This window comes from Gambusia affinis, linkage group LG04 (genome assembly GCF_019740435.1).
Source record: "Gambusia affinis linkage group LG04, SWU_Gaff_1.0, whole genome shotgun sequence".
Lineage (NCBI taxonomy): Eukaryota > Metazoa > Chordata > Actinopteri > Cyprinodontiformes > Poeciliidae > Gambusia > Gambusia affinis.
Genome location: NC_057871.1, coordinates 17059807 through 17067557, shown reverse-complemented (window position 1 = coordinate 17067557; position 7751 = coordinate 17059807). Strand labels below are relative to the sequence as shown.

The 7751-nt window shown below is 42.0% G+C and overlaps 1 long non-coding RNA gene across 1 annotated transcript; it reads right to left on the bottom strand.

Moving 5' to 3' along the window:
• Window positions 1-2713: 2713 nt before the first annotated feature.
• Window positions 2714-4252, bottom strand: LOC122830022. Its single transcript, XR_006370471.1, has 3 exons — window positions 3449-4252; window positions 3310-3376; window positions 2714-2941 (listed from the first exon to the last, which is right to left on the bottom strand). It is a non-coding gene; the product is annotated as an uncharacterized LOC122830022 (long non-coding RNA).
• Between the last annotated feature and the right edge of the window lie 3499 nt (window positions 4253-7751).

Here is a 7751-nt window from a genome sequence, read left to right as displayed (position 1 = left end):
TGTCAAGCTGATGGACAGAGGACTAAAGGGATGTTGGTTTTAAAGCGCTGCAGGCTCTCACGGCAGGCTGCATCACGGACAATAATCTGAAGAAAGTGGTTTGCCTGCAAAGAAATGCTGCATAAGAAAGCTATGGGCTGTGTATATATTTTTTTAATGATTGTAGATAGAATGACATACAGTTAGGATAAGGGCCATACTGGTTCAAAATAATTGTTTAAATAATAGTCTTCTTTCACATTTTGTCACGTTGCAAACAAAAATGTAATCTGGGGATTATAGGTTTAAAAAAAAAAAACAGTGCATGGCTGTGAAGTTGTTGGAAAATGAATCATGGTTTTCAACTTTTTACATACGTGGATTTGTATTCAGCACTCGTGACTCAATTATATACAGAACCTCCTTTCACTTGCAGCAATTTACTGTTACATGAAGAGACGGCCGAGTCGTACTGCAGCGCAGCACCGCACGTTAATGTTTAAGTCTTACCTAAAATACAAACCTCAATTTGATTTAGGTCGAAGCGATGATAAAACATAAATAATGCTTTTATCGAAGCCTTTGCACTGGATTTCCAGATCTGGCTGAGTGTTTAGCGATGTTCTCATACTGGAATGTAAACTTCTACCACAGTCTCAAGTATTTCACAGCTTCTAACAAGTTTTCTCCCAGGATTACCTTGTATTAAGCTCCCTCTTCCTTCCTGCGCACTCTGACCAGCATTTACATCTCTGATCATGAATAACATTCCCAAATTATGACGCTACCACCACCGTGAGATTGTAATCTAACACTAATAAACTCAGTGTGTTAGAGGTCCACCAAATGTAGGTCAAACATTTCATTTGAGCTTTTAGCACCTTTTTCCACATGTCTGCAATATTCTTTACATGGCTTGTGACAAATTTCTGAAGAAAAATGTACTTTCTACCTGAGCCGTGGATCTCTGCAGCACCTCCAGAGTTACAGTGGATCTTTGGACTTTTTCCCTTCTCAGGCAGTCATGTCCTAATAGGTTTTTATACGCTTTCCATTTTGAAGTGATGGTACTCTGTGAGATGTTAGTGTAATATTGTTGTCTAATCTTCTCTAAAACTTTCCAAAACTTTATACTTGGGCGCTGATTGTCTGTAACTCAGCTTTATTTGTATGCTGAGATTAAATTACTGTTAATTACTAACTGGTTGACTTCTGGTTGCTCTGGAGTTGTTGTTGTTTTTTTAACTATCAGAGTAGCTGAATACAAATGTGCATCACACTTTTCAGATTTTATTTTTAAAACACTTTGAGAGTAAGTATTATTTCCTCCGCTTCAAAGTTAGGCACTACTTTGTGTTGGTCTGTCAGATAACAGACACGCACACAACTGATTGCAGATCAGCAAATTAGTTGCTTACACTAAAAAGAAAACTAAGATAAGTGTATTTCCTGTACATGCATCTTTTCTGGGACACGTAGTGCATTCAAAGAAGATTATCAGAGCTTAAAGACTTGGAATAATAAAATAAATCTCTGTTTTAGAAGGAATGAACTAAGTGTGGGGTTAGTGCTAATTTGTCAGAACTAGGGTTTGAATTCAGTTTACTTGGAGTTATTTTCCTTCATGAACTGTCTACGTTCACCTGGTCCAAGATGTTCATCGCTTTGAGAAAATCCAGCAGTGCTCCTGCCTAAGAGAAACATGCAACACTAATAGATTTAGCTTAATTGCACATCAGCTCGCAAAAGTGCCTCTGTTTTCCTTCGGCCGTAAAAAGGCTTAGTGTTTGTTGTCGGTTCAAGGCTCTCTGAAGGATATGCTGGCATCTGTGGGGTTCTGGCAAAAGGGGGAACCTGTGGTGCTGGTGGGTGAAATGTTATTGTTTGAAAATTGTGCAAACAGCCTTCACAATGCCGCATCCATGGAAAAAAAAAAAAAAAAAAGAAGAAGCAAAGACAGCTAAAAGGGAAGAGACATGGGCAAAAAAAAAAAAAGAATGAGAGAGAGAGATCAGGAAAAAAAAAAGTCTTGTGAAGCTTTGACTGACGACTTAACAGGCGAAACCGAATTTGTCTTTTGCCGCAAGATGTCAGATGCCTTGCCAGTGAGTGAGGGAGAGAGATGGAAAAAGCACACCACAGGATCTCTCCTGTGTCTTTTCTCGCCCTTGGAACATGCAAGTCCCTTTGCATGGGATGGGTTGTTTTGAAATGACAGGAATGCTGGAACCCTTAAAAGTGGTTTCCAGTTCAGGTTCTATCAAGGCACTAGTAAAAGCAAGGCTTAAGCCATGGAATAGGGACTGGGCAATGGATATGAGTGGGTTCCCTAACTGGCTATACTGGAGCCTCTTTGGTTGAGTGGTTTGTCTCTCTGAACGTCTCACAGGATTTGTGATTTCATGACTTGGGTGGTTGGGTTTGTCCTCTGATACATTTTGGTTGCATACACCTTCACTATGTAGGTTAGGTTCACTTTTACAATCACTATCATGGGTCAACCGTTCAGTATTTGCTACTGCTTCAAACTTCTCTTCAGAAGGAACTACCGGGTCACTGCCAGGAATGTCATCACAATCGAGTACATTGTTGAACTCAGGTAGGTTTTCACATTCAGGTGTGTTGTCACATTCAGGTAAGTTTTCACATCCAGGTACAGTGTCACATTCAGGTAAGTTGTTACATATAGGTAAGTTTTTAGGCCATGTCTGTTTTGGAATCTCATACTGCGCGCTTTAAAAATAAAAATAAATAAATAAATAAATTGAATACTTTAGTCTCCAATGAGTCAATTGTTCAGTCTCAGTCTCTCAGCTGGTGACCAGTCGGGTCACTATCTACCCGTGCGCCTGGTCCTCTGGGCTGGGGCTCGCCATCCAGGTTCAAGAGAAGAGGGTCTTGGAATCTTTGGCCCTCCAAGCCAAAAGTGTATCAAACAAGCTAAAACAAAAAAAAACCTGACCTATAACAAGGCCAAAGTAAAACATGTTAGCACATAAGATGCCAGCATCACTAAAGCTTAATTAATCATTTCTCAAGTTCTTCTGCTGTTTTTTTTTATGTTGTACAACAACAAGTTAACAGAATACAAATTTCCCAACATATTAGTAAAACTAAAGAGATTAGCTTATATGTGGTAAAAAAAATATAATATACATTCAATCTTAAAAAAAATGCAATTACATAAAACAAATACAACATACACAACAATAACAATACAAAATCTTTCAATTCATTTCATTTTATATAAAATTTGATAATTTAATAAGTATTTTAGCCAATTTTCACCAAATTTTCTTAACCAACGGTCGAGCGCGTGCAATGACTCACCGATGCTCCGAGCTGTCAACGGCTATTTTTCGGGGTTCAGCTGTTTACAGGGGAAACTCTCCGAGATCTAATAAAACGAATTTAGTACTTTGAATTACATATTCAGTCAATTTATATTAATATTGATTTCCTTACCAACCTCCAGATTTGTCAATTTCTTTCTAGCTCTTTAAGGAAACAACCGTCAGCTGTTAGCTCTCAGGCGTTCTGAGCGAAGCAACCGTCAGCTGTTCTCAAGCGTTCTGAGCGGAAGCAACCGTCAGCTGTTAGCTCTCAGGCGTTCTGAGCGAAGCAACCGTCAGCTGTTCTCAAGCGTTCTGAGCGGAAGCAACCGTCAGCTGTTAGCTCTCAAGCCTGTCTGCTGCGCTCCGAACGAAACAACCGCCAGCTGTTGAAAGGGGCGGGACAATCAACCCCATTGGCCGACGCGAAACCAGACCGCGCCAGCCATTGGCTGCTCAAACCGCCAACAGAAGCTAACACTAAAGGCCTATTTCACTTTTTTTTTTTTTTTTTTACGTAATTACCTTTTAGCTATTTTGGTAGAATTGAATTAACATCTATTATTATTCTTTTTTTCTTGTGTTTTTAAACACTGGGTTACACTGTCCCCCCTTGGAACATGCAAGTCCCTTTGCATGGGATGGGTTGTTTTGAAATGACAGGAATGCTGGAACCCTTAAAAGTGGTTTCAAGTTCAGGTTCTATCAAGGCACTAGTAAAAGCAAGGCTTAAGCCATGGAATAGGGACTGGGCAATGGATATGAGTGGGTTCCCTAACTGGCTATACTGGAGCCTCTTTGGTTGAGTGGTTTGTCTCTCTGAACGTCTCACAGGATTTGTGATTTCATGACTTGGGTGGTTGGGTTTGTCCTCTGATACATTTTGGTTGCATACACCTTCACTATGTAGGTTAGGTTCACTTTTACAATCACTACCATGGGTCAACGCTCAGTATTTGCTACTGCTTCAAACTTCTCTTCAGAAGGAACTACCGGGTCACTGCCAGGAATGTCATCACAATCGAGTACATTGTTGAACTCAGGTAGGTTTTCACATTCAGGTGTGTTGTCACATTCAGGTAAGTTGTCACATCCAGTTACAGTGTCACATTCAGGTAAGTTTTCACATCCAGGTACAGTGTCACATTCAGGTAAGTTGTTACATATAGGTAAGTTTTTAGGCCATGTCTGTTTTGGAATCTCATAAATTCGCGTGAATTTGATTGGCTCTGGGACAGGTTGTTCTCTAAGCCAATAGAGCTCCTCGTTTTCAGGTTCAGGGAGATTGAATTCTTCATTTTGCTCAGGGGACTGCCGTGTTTTAGGTTTGCAGACCCGATTTGGCGGAGTTGGATTTTCTTCTGTGGGAGCAAGGAACCCGCAAGGTAAAAGAAGGTCACGATGGACAGTGCGCACTGACCCATCTTTAGTTTCAGACTTAATGGTGTAGACTGGCAGATCACCAGCTTGTTCTACCACAACATAAATGTCTGTCTCCCACCTATCGGCTAGTTTATGCTTACCCCTAAGACGAACGGCTCGCACCAAAACTCGGTCTCCGGGTTCTAGTTTGGATGGTTTTACATGCATGTCAAATCTGGCTTTATTTCTGGCAGCCATTTTGTTAGCATTTTGGGTTGCTAGTTTGTAGCTTTCTTGGAGAGTTGTTCTCAGTTTTTCCACATATTGTGAGTGGGACTTAAAACTTTTGTTTTGGAGAGGTAGGTTGAATGCAAGGTCAACAGGTAATCTGGGTTGACGACCAAACATTAATTCATAAGGTGCAAATCCAGTTGTGTCATTTTTCGTACAATTGTACGCATGGACCAATGGTTTTACAAAGTTGCGCCACTGCGTTTTGTCTTTATGTTCTAAAGTCCCAAGCATACTTAACAAGGTGCGGTTAAAGCGTTCCACAGGATTCCCCCTAGGATGATAAGGAGTGGTTCGAATCTTGTGAATGCCCATGATCTTGCAAAGTTCTTTTATTACGTGTGACTCAAAATCTGGCCCTTGATCACTATGTAATCGTTCAGGGATGCCATAAGGAACTATAAAGTGATCCCAAAGACATTTTGCCACGGTTTGGGCTTTTTGGTTAGAAGTTGGAATGGCTATGGCATACTTAGTGAAGTGATCAGTTAGTACGAGCACATCCTTTGTGTTGCTTTGATCAGGCTCAATGGATAAGAAATCCATACAAACCAGTTGAAGCGGTCTGGTAGACTTTATGTTCACAAGCGCTGCAGCTTTTTCCGGAGGGGTCTTTCGCCGCACACAGCGGTTGCATGTTTTGATTCTGTTCTCGATGTCAGCTGCCATACGAGGCCAATAAAACCTTCCTCTGGCGAGATCGATGGTACGCTCAATACCTAAATGGCCCATATCATTATGGAGACTGTGAAAAACTGCCTCACGGAGCTGCTCAGGTAGGACGAGCTGATGAGTGACATTGCCATCATCTTGGCGTGTTCGGTACAATATTTGGTTGTGCAGCTCAAGACGATTTAGTTCTCGAAGCAACAGACTTATATTTGGAAGTTCTGTTCTGACTGTAGGTGGAACCTTTTTACCAGTCTCAATTTGGATAATGACCTCGCGCAAGCAAGGGTCAGCTCGTTGTTCTTGTTTGAGTTGTTCAGCTGACAGATGAGGCACGACTGGAAGACCACCACAATCATCTTCATTGACAAAGTCATCTGGTAAGGTGTTTACCGAGATGGCTAATGAGTGCACAAGAGGGGTAGGTTCATCGGAGAAACTACAACATAAGGGTCTCTCACAGATGGCTGACACCACCTCTTGGCTTAAACTGGTGTCTTGCTGTGCCAAATGAGTTTGGGTGAACTGCTGTATCCTGTCAAGCTCTTTTTGTGATACAGCATCATTTAATAACTCACCATGCGGTCGCCTTGAAAGACCGTCTGCATCAGAGTTGAGTTTTCCTGCTCTATATTGGAGCTTAAAGTTAAAGGTGGAAAGAGAAGCTAACCAACGGTAGCTCATTGCATCCATCTTAGCTGTTGTCAGAATATAGGTCAGAGGGTTACTGTCAGTAATGACAGTAAACTGGTTCCCATAAAGATAGTCTGCAAACTTTTCGGTTACAGCCCACTTTAGGGCCAAAAACTCTAACTTGTGGCTGGGTAACGAGCTTCGCTCCTGGATAACCCCCTGCTGGCATAAGCAATGACCCTTGTTTGTCCATCCTGTTCCTGATAAAGGGCGGCGCCAAGCCCTGTGGTGCTGGCGTCGGTGTGAAGTGAGTACGGCAGCTTAGGGTCTGCAAATGCCAAGATAGGAGCGGAAGTGAGCTTCTCAATGATGTCTTTGAAAGCTTGCTCACAAGAAGGAGTCCACCGCTCACCAAAGGGTTTTTTCGGATCATGGTACTCAGCAGGCTTAGTTTTGGGTTTTGTGCTCTTACGCAGCGGTGGATAGCCTGATGTTAGATCAGTGAGAGGCTTAACAAGGCTCGAATAGTTCTTGATAAAGCGCCTGTAGTACCCCGAGAAACCTAAAAACGAACGAAGTTGTTTAAGGTCTCTGGGCACAGGCCAGCTACTCAGAGCTTTCACTTTCTCTGGGTCTGTCTCTACCCCTTTGTGGGATACTATGTGTCCGAGGTATCGCACCGAAGTTTGAAAAAACTTGCATTTTTCAGGAGACAGTTTAAGACCGTACTCTTTGAGGCGGTTTAGAACCTTCATTAATCGAGTTTCATGCTCCTCAAGTGTCTTGGAAAAGACAATGATGTCGTCAAGGAACACAAGAACTTCCTTTAAGTTCATGTCACCCATACATCGTTCCATAAGCCGCTGGAAAGTGCTGGGAGCATTTGTAATGCCTTGAGGCATTCTATTAAACTCCCAAAAGCCACTGGGACATACAAACGCAGTTTTTGGTTTGTCAGCTTCCTCTACTTCAATCTGATAGTAGCCAGATTTTAAATCAAGGACTGAAAACCATTTAGATCCAGTCAATGTAGAGAATGTTTCTTCCAAGTTCGGGAGTGCGTAAGCGTCTTTTACAGTCTGCAAATTGAGTTTTCTGTAATCTATACAGAGACGGACGTCGCCATTTTTCTTTCGCACAACGACAATGGGCGAAGAGAACGGTGAAGTGGATTCTCGAATCACGCCTGCTTGTTGCAGCTCCTGTAAATGTTTACGGACGGCTTCTAGGTCATTGGGGTGTATGGGTCGTGCTTTGTGTTTGAATGGAGTTTCGTCTGACAGTTTAATGTTGTGCTTGACTTGATCAGTCCGACCGAAATCAAGGTCATTTTGTGCAAAAACCTCTGGCATGTTATTGAGCTTATGCAAGATGTGCTCTTTCCACTCAGTACTGATAGGAGAGGACTCAAAGTTAAAAACCAGATTGTGTTTTTGACCGACTTCAGATTTGGAAGATCCCACTGAATGTTGGTGAGAGAGGACT